This window comes from Dermochelys coriacea, chromosome 1 (assembly GCF_009764565.3).
Source record: "Dermochelys coriacea isolate rDerCor1 chromosome 1, rDerCor1.pri.v4, whole genome shotgun sequence".
Classification (NCBI taxonomy): Eukaryota; Metazoa; Chordata; order Testudines; family Dermochelyidae; genus Dermochelys; species Dermochelys coriacea.
The window spans coordinates 188,816,949-188,830,671 of record NC_050068.2 but is presented as its reverse complement, the minus strand read 5'-3'; positions in this window follow the sequence as shown (position 1 = coordinate 188,830,671).

The window sequence follows — 13,723 nt, the reverse complement described above, 5'->3', positions numbered from 1 at the left end:
GGCAAAAACAAAAACAAAACAAAACAAAAAACACCCCAGGGTCTCTGCCAATGTGATGCAGGGGAAAATTCCTTCCTGACCCAAAATATGGCAATCAGTTGGGTCTCACTGACATGCTCAGGATCTACCAGCCAGACACCTGGGAAAGAATTCTCAGTAATAACTCAGAGCCCTCCCCCCTTAGTGTCCCATCTCTGGCCATTGGAGATATTTGCAACTAGCAGCTATAGATGGGCCACATGCTATTGCAGCAAACCTCATCATACCATCCCCTCCATACATTTATCAAGCTCAGTCTTGAAACTAGTTAGGGGTTTTCCCCCACTGCTCCTCTTGGGAAGCTGTTCCAGAACTTCAGTCCTCCGATGGTAAGAAATTGTTGTCTAATTTGAAGTCTAAACTTGTTGACATCCAGTTTATAACCATTTGTTCTTGTGCCAACAATAGCACTTAACTTAAATAATTCATCTCACACCCTGTTGTTTATCCCTCCAGTGTATTTATGGAGAGCAAGCATATCTCCCCTCAGCCTTTGTTTGGTTAAGCTAAACAAGCCAATCTCCTTAAATCTCCTCTGAACATCTCAGTAGCCCTTCTCTGCACCTATCCGAGTTTGAATTCATCTTTATTAAACATGGGAGATCAGAATAGCGCACATGATATTCCAGATGACATCTCACTAGTGCCTTGTATAATGGTACTAACACTTCCCAGTCTTTACTGGAAATACTTCACCTGATGTATCCTAGGATTGCATTGGCCTTTTTTTCCATGGTTGCATCAGATTGGCAGCTCATAGTCATCCTGTGATTGACCAATACACCTAAGTCTTTTTCTTCCACTGTTACTTCCAACTGATTTGTCCCCAGTTTATAGCACACATTCTTGTTGTTAGTTCCTACGTGTATGACCTTGCACTTTGTACTATTACATTTAATCCCATTTCTATTACTTCAGTTTTCAAGGCCATTCAAATCTTCTTGTGTAATATTCCAGTTACCTGCCTACTTTGTGTCATCTGCACTTTTTATTTGCACACTCCCACTTTTTGTGCCAAGGTCATTAATGAAAATGTTAAATAAGATTGGTCCCAAGACCAGTCCCTGAGGAACTCCACTAGTAACCTCCCTCCAGCCTGACAGTTCACCTTTCAGTCTGAACTGTTGTAGTCTCCTCTTTAACCAATTCTTTAACCAACTTTCAATTCTCATATTAATCCCCATCTTCTCCAAATTAACTAATAATTTCCCATGTGGGACAGTATCAAATGCCTTACTGAAATCCAAGTAGATTAGATCTACTGCATTTCCCTTGTCTTAAAAAATGAAAAATTATAATCCGATATATAAAATCATCCAGGCAACACCTAACAGGCCCAAATGGAGACTCAAAAGAGATGTGAGTGGAATATGCTCATCACCTCAGCCCTACCCAACCTTGGCATAGGATAAAGGAGATGATGATGATCATCATGACTGATGGACTCGTCAGAAAAGTACTTGTAGAACTGCATGTACAGGATACCATTCTTTAGTTTTAGAGCCCTCTCACCTCCTCCATTTTCAGCTAAATTAGGGGAAATATCCACTCTTCCTTCATCCTGAATTTAGGGTTAGGGCTAGGGTTAGCTGGCTAATCACACCATTGTTTCACAAACCTGACCTGAATGGACCACCTCTGTGGAATGAAGGGGAATGTTCTCTTTCCTTTTCGTGCTGAGATTTCCAGAGTAACCTTGCTTCGAGAGAGAGAGAGAGTAAGGCACTCTAATAATAATAGTAACAGGCAAATCCCTATTAAAATCAATAGAAATTGGGGACCAACAATCTTAGGCCCCTTTGAAAATACCAGCCTCTGTTTTTACCCCCTCTATGGAGATTTCTAACACGGGTGTCATTTACATTAGTGGTTTTATGATGTTGGCCCCTGTCCATTCTGCACAAAAGTGAGACCCACCAATTAATTTCACATAGTCCATCAAACAGCCACCGGATGGTAATAGCTTTTCTGAAAATATTCAGAGCAATAAAATGATTGTACCCGCATCCAAAATTATGCTCTGACCTCTTGATCTGCTCTTATCAAAGTAAATGGGAGTTTTGCTAATAATTTCACAGGGACCAGGATTGCATTTTGTAAGCACGTAGCTCTGTAATTCTTTTAGTTCTGGTTTTATTAAGCAATGGTTCCAAACAAGTGTGCACTGTGCTTGATTTGTTGATTAAAACCATTCTTAATCCACTTCCTGCCTAGCATTGAAATTGGAATGAAGGGCTCTCTTTACTTCTAGGGCAGTTCATCTCCAGAATTTTAGCATTCTGAGCTACTGCTAGGTAGGACCTGCAAGGGATGACTATAGCCCTGTCTGAGGAAACTCTTCTGAAAAACAAACATTTTGCTCTTGAAATCCAAAAGATTGCATCAATGGATGTAATTTTAAAAAGGAAAGTGTTTGTTCCTCGTTTTACCCCTATTGCAAATGACTAGTGCAGCAGTGTCACCAATTAATTTAGGAAGATCATCCAATTTACTCCCAAACTCCTGGAAGAAACAAAATCCCCACGTAAATTCAGCAAGGCTGAAACAGAAACAGTAATCCAGAGAGATATTCTACCTTCAGCATCAGTATCAGATTCAACGGGAACTGAATGAGGCCATGCAAAATTATTTGCTTACTTTTATCTCCAGGCCATTCACAAAGTACTCCTGGATTGTAGGGCAGAAAAAAGTTCACACTATTGAAATCTCTAGTCCCCCAGGACCACTTACCCAAATTCATCTGGATTTTGTTATTAACGCCACAGCACAATTTTTCTTTAAAGGAGAGTTACTGACACAAAATGTAAGCAGGTTATGCAGCTGCAATAAGACATCCGTGACCTGAACCCAGCCACCAGACAGTCTAATTTTTTAATTCAAACAGATTACCATAAGGTTTCCCATATTCCTCTTTTTTCAGCCACGTGCCAAATCCTCCAAATCCAAGTTTTTCTATTTTGGGACTATTTAAAACCACTACAGCTTTGATGAAGTGAGCTGTAACTCATGAAAGCTTATGCTCAAATAAATGTGTTAGTCTCTAAAGTGCCACAAGTCCTCCTGTTCTTTTTGAGGATACAGACTAACACGGCTGCTACTCTGAAACCTGTCATAGTGTCATTGTACTCTAGCTGCCAGTCAGACACTGTTGTGCCTCTCCATATGAATGACAGAAGATTTGTGATTAAAACTCTTTGAATACATAACTTTTTATTTTATTTTAAAGTCAGTTCCACTGATAATGTCATAGATATGTGTGGTGTTAGCACAAATGCAAACAATGCAGAATATAAGATTGCAGTAAAAATACCAGTAGCGAACATGGGTGCCAGAAAGAATAAGGAATCTGACAAGGTTGGATATAATAATTACTGTCAGCTTTGTCCTCAGGATAAAAGGGGAATTAAAAACAGACATATCAATGGTTCCACCATTTAGTAGCAGAACAAACTAGTCAAATAAAGTAGAGGAAACTGTAAGAATTGGGTATATTGCATTGTAACAATAGTACTTCAAAGGGGATTGAGAATGTTAAATTCCTCCCTGGAGGGTCTCAATTCTTTGTAGCATCAACTCCTAAATCTGAACGAATGAACTTAATCCTGAATTAATGGGACATGCAGGGACACGTCACCTTTTAGAATTTGCCACTAAGGGCCTGATCGCACAAGGTTCTGAGTGCCCTAAAAATGGCAGCTGAGGACCTTTTGCTTACAGGAAATGGTCCCATATCTACAGTCATTTTGATTACTTGATCTCATAGTTACTATGAAGTCACAAGAACCTACCTTAGATAGGAGACAAGTAAGAAGAGACATGACAGAATTATACAAAACAGCGAATGGTATGGAGAAGGTAGATTGGACATGTCTATTCACCCTTTTCTAATATAAGAATAAGTGGATAGTCAATTAAACTAAAAGACTGAATATTTAAACATGACTGAAAAAAGTTTGTACATTTTCCCAGAGAATGCACAGTTAGCCTATGGAACTCATTGCCACAAGTTATCCTTTGAGACCAAGAATTTTGCAAGATTCAAAATATATATATATTTATATGGATAATGAGGACATGGAGTGTTACAATGGTGAGGATTAAAAAGAAAATTACAAGAGATTTGGAAGGGATATAATTCCTCATGCTTCAAGACACAGACCAATGACTAACCATGGAGATTGGGAAGAAACTTTTCCTGTGGGCAGATTACCCCACAATTGCCTATGCAAGGGTTTTGATGCCCTTCTGCTGAAGCATCTGGTACTGATCACTGTCAGATCTGGGATACAGAACTAGACAGATCACTAAAGTCAGGCAATATCTGTATTTCTATATGTATGCAGCATTTATCTAATCAAGAACTTTCACAAGAGGAATAAAATAGTATTACATCCATAAAATGTGATATACATAATGAACCACATTGCAGAAAGGGTTAGCCATGTAAATAGTTCTGTTAAATAACACAACATTATGGCTAACCTCTTAGTGAGAAAGACATAAAAATGTAATCTACAATACTAGCAAGGATAAGGAGAGCAAAATATGAACTAGCACATAAGAGAATTTCCAGCAGGCAAAAATAAATCACTAAACAGAAAAGAATTGTTTACAAAAAAGAATTCTCCTGTGTCCTTAGCCAAGCAGTACACACCTCAAAGTCTTTGTGACCCACAGATTATTTCTTCCTCACCAAGTCAAAAGAGAGAACCAGACACCATGTTAAGTCCCACCATGGCAGCCAATCAAAGATCAGCAGTCAAGCACAGGATTATCTTTGAGAAAATGGAAAATGTATTAAAAGAGGATTCTCCAGCTTAGCAAGTAAGAAACCCAGCCCTCCAGCTGAGAAGGGGTAGAGAAAATAACCTCCAATACCCTAGGATTTACCATAGGACAAGAAAATGACAACTTCAGAAATGAGGAACACAGATGGAAAAAAAATGAAATCCCTCGAGTAGGCCTATCCCCAAAGCCCAAACCTAATCAGAGCAGCACTTTCCTCCATTGTCCCACAGCACTTGTCAGGCCCATTGCTACAGGGAGGCATTTGGAGGTGCTTTCTCTGTAGCCACATCCCTTCTGTCAGTTGCTTATTATGATCCTCTCAACACTGCTGTCCTGAGAGCTCAGTTGCCTTGCCATTTTCAAAGCTCCACCTCCCAGAAGCGACCAAAGCTCCCCCACCATTACACCTGCAACTGTCTACTTACAACTGAGAGTAATTCTTGGGAATAGATGGCATTTACTCATGGATATAGTTTGGAAGGAGGCAGGGGGCATAGTTTGGGGAGTGGGGGACATTGCCCCCCCCCAGACTGCAAGCCTCAGGCAGGTGCAGAATTGCCCCCACCTCCCAGCATGGCCCCATTGGCCTGACTGGAGCTGCCCCCACAAATACAGCAGTCAAACTATACCTATGCATTTAAGATGTACTACAAGAGATGACCAAAGAGAACAGCCTTTGCAATTTACACCACTTCAGGGATCGCATAGCAAGCCAAAGGAAGTAGTGATCCTTGCTCAGAATCCAAGGACAAAGAAAAGACCACACATGAGCTGCCAGATGTCGAACAGTTTTAAACACAGAGAAAATGCTTTATCTTCGTCTTATGTTGAAGTGCTGAAAAATGAGTCTCTAGTTAAAAATGCAGACTGATTCTGGAGTTGTCATTTTCTGAATTCTGAATTCAGAAAGGCTTAATAGAAAAAGATTTAGTAAGTTACCCTTAGAGGAAAATGAAGGTAAATGAAAAATACCGAGATTAGTATAACAGAAGGGTTAGTTGTAGAATTCTAGGATCGTAACTGATGAAAAGTAGTTGCACCTGAATACCTTGGTAAAAAATAAGATCCACTATCCTGAAAAGCTGAGTTGAAACGTGCTGAGATGTTCACCCACTATACAGCATGAGGAAAAAGTATACAGTCTGAATTTCTTACAGTTGCAGAATACCAAATTCTTACATACCAAAATGTTGCAAGACAAAACCCAGGCCATACTCTGTAAGAGAGGCTGTTGAAGGTCTCAGGTAGAGTTATCAGAACAGCAGGACACATTGTGTGTATTCTGAAACAAGAGAGCACCGTCCATATTAGTAAAGTTCATAAAGAAATGGTGAATCAGCCTCTGGTTAGATATGATGCAATCTCCAACCTCAAAGGCCCAGGATTTTTGCATAGTTAGCAGGAGGCAAAATATTACAAAACTAGATTTTTCTGACGTTTACCAGCAGGTGGCACTCAGGCAAGAGGTTTTTTTGGTAGGGGGGAAAAGGAACTGAGATTGAAACAAAACTTGTCTCTTAAAAAGAAGATAAAAAATTGTCTACATTAGAAGGTAGCGTAAATTTATTTGACAATAAACAGTTTAAGTCATACACTGTGCAAAATAAAAGAATCCACTGTAGAGCGTGACTGTATATTGTATGGTAATATCACAAAGAACCCAAAGTCCTTGCAAGCCTTAGTGTTGGCATAATTGCATGAAAATCACAGTGAAATAGTAAAAAGGAAAGCAGTCTGTAGAAACTACTTTTGGTAGCCAATTTGAATCAGGACACAGAGTTGGTGAATGAACAATGAGATATATGCCAACTGCCATCATGAGCCTTTGTTATATGCCATGCTTGGAAGTGGATTCAGCATCCATGGCAGAAAATACATATCAGCTTTGCAGAGAACCACAAGCAAATGTTATTCATAATAATCAGTGCATACTGAAGGAGACCAGAAATAATAGCCCTCAATAGTACTACCTCTCACAAAACCACTGAAGATATAAGAAAGACGCCTGCTACATATGGACTTCATCTGACAGTGTTACTTTTGACACTCTGAGTACCTTTCTCAGGCCTAAAGAACAGCTCTGTGTTACTTGAAAGCTTGTCTCTTTCATCAGCAGAATTTGGTCTAATAAAAGATATTACCTCACTGTGAGCGTACACACCCCAGTATTCACATCTTATGCACTATTGTAATAATCTTTGTACAAAATATGCCCAGTTTTAAAAATATTTAAAAACTAATAACTTTCTGGTCAATATCATCATAGTAGAATGTATCTAACAACATTATATGTAGTGTTATGAATTCACCTTTTAGGATGTCACCAGCATATATTGAAGATCAGATACCCTTGCCTAGGTAAAGTTGTTAAACAGGTCTATCCCGGATCAAAGAATGTTCTTTTTTCACCTGGAAGTTACTTTCAAAGTTGTTTGAAAGACAATGCAAATGTATTTACATACCACATGAACAGACTCATTAAGCTAACAAGGGATGGAGGCAAACCTCATACTATCAGGGTGGGGCATGCGATTGACAATCAGATGTGGAACATTCACTCAGGCAAAGAAAGAGGATGGTACAAGAAGTAGAAATGGTGATAGAAAGCATAGAAAGTTATCAGCAGATGGAGAGGTATCAGATGAAACCACACTCTGATTGGTATCACAAACAGTATTATTCAACAGTCAATAAATGATTTAGGGAAAATATAATCTTAGTAGCATTCTAGAAAAAGCAACAGAAAACACTATAGTTAAGGTTACATATTGATTTACTTTCCAACCCCCTGTTTTTAATTGCTCATAACTTTCTGAAATGTGCATTCTTTTTTCAGGGTGGGTATCTGCTCAAAGGGGATTGTTAAATTCTGGCCAAAAAAACCCCCAAAAACACTTTTTTGAGCCCGCTAGCCAAAACTGCTGAAAATTTCAGGATGTAATTTGGTATGGAGATAATCATTACTGAGGAGCTATTCAAACTTTTGTCTCAAAGGAAATCAGTTTTGAGTTACCTGACTTATGATTCTTTTTTTTTAAACAATGTGCTGAGCACGTACAGTATCATTTCTAAAATGAACATCTATGTAGCTAAGTTAAGCATATACTGATTTTTTATGTTTAATTAAAGCTTACATTAGTTCATACAAATAGTTTAAACCATTTAACCAGATTACATTTACAGCTATGACTCCCTTTCTCTTCACAGCTACATGAAGTAGGAAAAGCTGCTCGTCCACCTCCCCAGTCTGCCTTCCACAGTTTCTTTATGTCAGAGTTCATGAAGTTAGCAAGAAGGACCCCAATCTGACCCATTTAAGGAGTTTTGGAGCAGGGAAGGTTTGTGAGAGCAGGTCCCATCTGTGCACCTTCTAAGACATGTAGGAGGGATCCATGTCACAATATACCTCAGGAAGTAATTTAGAAGCCCCTAAATTGTGCAGGAAAGAATTTTATTTCCATGGATTCTCCTAAAGCACACAAGATGGGGGCAAATATTTATGGACTGTATTAATAATAAATATTTGGAATTTTACTCCATTATTTGCCAGACCTTGCAGCAACCACAACTCAAGAAGTCCTGGAAACTGAAGTACTTTTTTTTTAATTTTATTTATTGTTTGATTTTTTAAAAAAACTTAATTCTGTACAAAAATAAGCATAATAGAAAATTAATGTTGCACAGTTAAGTGCTCAAAAAATCATGATGACAATGGTAAGCTTGCACTACTTAACTCTGCCTCCTTGAGTATATGATGCAGTCCTTAATTACACAATCACCTACTATCTCCAATACAGTAAAATATCTATTTCTAGCATTTCTATCACCTGAGATACACATGTAGCTTCTTGCAGTACTCTATACCATTATGTCAGATAAACAGTTCTTGAAAGTCATTTTTATGATGTACATACAAGAGGTACTTAAACAACATGCTACAGACTAAGTGTATCACCACAGAGTAATAATGACATTTTGCTGGCATATATAAGCCACTTAACTTTGCAGTTAACTATCGTACCCTCTGAATTGCACTTCAGGAAAGCTGTGTTGTGCGTGCATGCACACGCCGCTAAATTAACTTCATGGTTAACAGCCTAATTCCCTGAACTGCAGCTAAAAAAGGCTATGTTATGGATGGAAGAGAAAACGCATAGTAGATGAGTAATGACAAAATTAACAAAATGCACACCAAAAAGAGTACTTATAAAAAAAAGAGTCTAAATCAATTAATATCCACTGAACCATTCTGACACTGAAAATAATGTAACAAATATAGAAGAATAGAAAAGAAATCAAGATGCTATATGCTGTATCCAAGGTTATAGATAAGTGCACTAATACTTAGGTATTTCTAAAATATATGTGACCATACTGAAGACTGCAATGTCATTCATGCTCAAGATGGACAAGAGTAAGATAGTACATACATTTCCTGATGAGAGTGCAATCTTAAGATTGTTAATAACCAAGCTATTTTTAATATGGAGTATATAACAGTACTCTGTACTTCTATGATACCTTGCAGTGGAAGATTTTAAAATGCTACAAGACACGTGGCTGGTGAGATGAAGGCAGTTGGGAGACTAATGAAGTAGCCAGCCTAAACAGCAGGTGCTCCACAAGGAAGAATCCACAATAGGAGGGAAATGGCACACGGCCAGCACCACTGCTAGCTCTTCCTCTGCCTGTAGTTGTGGAGCCCCTGGCCAGACAGGCATCGTGACCCTGGAGGTTTCTACACAGATTGTGGTCTTGACTTTCTGGGAATGCAGTCAGCATGTCTCTGCCAAAGAAAGCCAGCAGGGAGAGCTATCTAGTATGAGATGTCTCTTGGTGGAGTCCCTCAAGAAGCAGGCATGCGAGCTGCAGGAAAAGATGAAGGTCTTGTCTGTATAGAATCTGGGAGCTCCAGGACTTCATTGACAGGATGCACATGGAGATGTCTGGGATGGAGAATGTTAGCTGACTAGAGAAGACTACAGTGGCACCAGAGGAGGAAGTAGACTGGCTATGGGGACACCTTGGGCAGCTGACAGTGCTCAACTGCCCACCAAGATCCCCCATCCATCAAGAATGAGAGGAGCAGATTACAATGGCTGAGGAAAAGCAGCTACTGCCCCCCAAGGCTGGGAGGCTCATGGCCACCATCTCCAAGAGGAGATACATAGGATGGTGGTGGTGGGGAACTCTCTTCCAGAGGAATGAAGACATCCATCTGCAAATCTGACATCTTAGATGTCTATAAATAAAAATGCAAGGTGTATGGGCAATAAAGAGGAAGAATGGAAAACTTACTACACAAGCTAAACTATTACTTAATTGGTGGAATAAATCTCATTATTAGAATATTGGTATAGAGGGGTATAGCTTGTTCAGGAAAGACAAGGAGGGGGGGAAGGATAAGATATTGCATTACACATCAAGAACATAGTCACTTGTCCTGTGATCCAGAAGGAGGTGAAAAGCACACCAGTTGACAGTCTCTTTGTGAAGCTAAAAGGGGAAAAATAAGGGCAAATAATGTCATAATAGGGGTCTATTATAGATCACCACATCAGGAATAGGAGGAGGTGGATGAGGCATTTCTAGAACAAGTCACAGAAATATACAAAACACAGGACCAGATAGAAATGGGGAACTTTAACTACCCAGACATCTGTTAGAAAAGTAATATGGCAAAAAACAAAATGTCCAATAAATTGTTGGAATGTGCTGGGGACAAATTCTTGTTTCAGAAGGTGAAAACAATAACCAGGGGGACAGCCATTTTATACTCAGTTTTGACTAACGGGGGAATTGGTTATGTATCTGAAGATTAAAGGCAATTTGAATGAAACTGAGCAGGAAATGGTAGATTTCTTGATTCTACAGAAAGGAAGGAGTGAGATTTCAGAATAAAGACAATGGATTTCAAAAACTCAGACAAAGAAACTCAGAGAACTGGAAGGTAAGATCCCACTGGAAGAAAATCTAAGGGAAAAGGAGTTCAGGAACACTGACAGTTTCTCAAGGAGACAATATTAAAGACACGAGCAATCTATCCCAAAGCAAAGGAAAGAGAGAGAGATGAATAAAAGGATGCATCAGGAGCTCTATAACCTAAAAATCAAAAAGGAATCCTACAAAAAGCAGAAATGGGGACAAATTATTAAGGATGCTTATCCTTCCTCTGGGGGGTGGTAATCCCCTCTAGTTATCTCCTGCTACACTCCTGATTTGTTTGCATACTGACTACTTGGAACTCAGGTAAGTATTTAATAAATTCTTTATTCAAGTTATGAGGTTACAGACACCGGAGCTCTACTGACCAGGCAGAGTCACAGAGCAAAATAAAATTTAAAAAAAACTGCAAATGGAAACAGGGATTTATTCAGGCAAATACTGAATGTAAATAAATATAATACATTTATGGAATACCAATACATAGCAAGATATACACAAGTCGCCTAATACTTTGAAAGTAGTCATGATGAAAGAGATTTGGGAATAATTATCAATAGTAAACTGAATATGAGTTCTCATTGCAATGCCACTGACAAAGGATACATATATAGAGGGTATATATATGTGCAGTTTAGCAGGTTGTGTCATCACTTTTTGCTGCACTAGTAAAACTATATGTGGAATACTATGGGCAGTTCCAACCTCTACACTGAAAAGACACTGTGACAAATTAGAAAACCTTTATAAAAAACAGAGAGAGAGAGAGAGAAAATAACTGAAAATATAATTATTTTAGGGCTTGTCTACACGAGAAAGTTATTGTGGTGTATGGATTTAAAGTGGAATTAGCAATTCCAGAATAGATCCGTGTGGCCACTCTTATTCCAGAAAAAGAGCACCGTGTCCCTGTTTAGCTTAAACCACTTCCAAGCATCACTAAGCACGTTCATACTTAACCCACTGTGTCTTGAAGGTGCTGCAAGAACGGCAAAAAACTTCCTGGTCCTCTGCCAATTGGATCATGAAAGAGAAAATTCCTTCCTGACTCCCAAAACAGGTGATCAGCTAGATCAGCAGTGCCTCTCAGGCCAAGTTCCCTTTCCTAGTTTGTGTGAGTAGGGTGGGCTGCTGGAATGGAGGCTCCACATGGCCCCTGCCCCAGATTAAATCCTGGGAGCTGGGGAATCCTGGTCAATCATCACCCCTCTCCCTCAGATGGCCAATGGCTTCTAGAGACTCCTAGGGGGAGGAGCTACCTGTTGTCCCTTGGTGAGTGTCTCCATCCCTTGCTACTAGGACAGTCCTCCTTTCATTGCTGGCCCCAACAAGTTCCCTCTCCCCTGCCCCCCTCCCTCCGTTGATGCATGTGGGTGGCATTTTGATGCTGGATTTTTTCTTTATTAGATGAATTGTTGTTGATTCTTGGCCCCTGTTCATCCCATCCCTCTCCTCTCATTCCAGCCCTTCAGCCTTTCCACCTCATTCTCCCTACCATTACAGTTGTCATCCCCCTATGCACTCTTTTTTTTTTCTTCATCCCTCCCACTCATTTTCCTTCCTCTCTCTTATTGCAGCACTACTCTCCTCTCACATATCAAATCCAAGTGCCCCCAAGAAAAACACTTTAAAACTAAGTTTTCTATTAACCATAAAACATACCTTTTTGAAAAATAATCTTTTTGAACTATCCTGCTGCATGCCAACCATCACCCTGATCATGTTGCCTTGTGTATTGTTTCCTCTTTTCCCCCAATTTGTATCTTTTCTTTGTCATTATAGGTTACATGCTCTTTAGGGGAGGGTCTACATTTTGTGCATTTGTTCAGCACCTAACATAATAACCTGATAAACCTAATCTACAGCCAAGTACATAATATCTTTTAGCAATGCTGTATGGGATTTATCTTCTTTGAGGAAGGCATATTTTAAGGTTTCAGAGTAGCAGCCGTGTTAGTCTGTATTCGCAAAAAGAAAAGGAGTACTTGTGGAACCTTAGAGACTAACAAATTTATTAGAGCATAAGCTTTCTAGAGCTACAGTTCACTTCATCGGATGCATTTGGTGGAAAAAACAGAGGAGAGATTTATATACACACACAAAGAGAACATGAAACAATGGGTTTATCATACACACTGTAAGGAGAGTGATCACTTAAGATAAGCCATCACCAACAGCGGGGGGGGGGGGGGAAACCTTTCATGGTGACAAGCAGGTAGGCTAATTCCAGCAGTTAACAAGAATATCAGAGGAACAGTGGGGGGTGGGGTGGGAGGGAGAAATACCATGGGGAAATAGTTTTACTTTGTGTAATGACTCATCCATTCCCAGTCTCTATTCAAGCCTAAGGTAATTGTATCCAGTTTGCAAATTAATTCCAATTCAGCAGTCTCTCCTTGGAGTCTGTTTTTGAAGCTTTTTTGTTGAAGTATAGCCACTCTTAGGTCTGTGATCGAGTGACCAGAGAGATTGAAGTGTTCTCCAACTGGTTTTTGAATGTTATAATTCTTGACGTCTGATTTGTGTCCATTCATTCTTTTACGTAGAGACTGTCCAGTTTGGCCAATGTACATGGCAGAGGGGCATTGCTGGCACATGATGGCATATATCACATTGGTAGATGCGCAGGTGAACGAGCCTCTGATAGTGTGGCTGATGTGATTAGGCCCTATGATGGTATCCCCTGAATAGATATGTGGACAGAGTCGGCACCGGGCTTTGTTGCAAGGATAGGTTCCTGGGTTAGTGGTTCACTACGGTGCTAATAAGCGATGGTCACATAAACACCACCCTATATCGGAAACCTACTGACCGCTATTCCTACCTACATGCCTCTAGCTTTCATCCAGATCATACCACTCGATCCATTGTCTACAGCCAAGTGCTACGATATAACCGCATTTGCTCCAACCCCTCAGACAGAGACAAACACCTACAAGATCTCTATCATGCA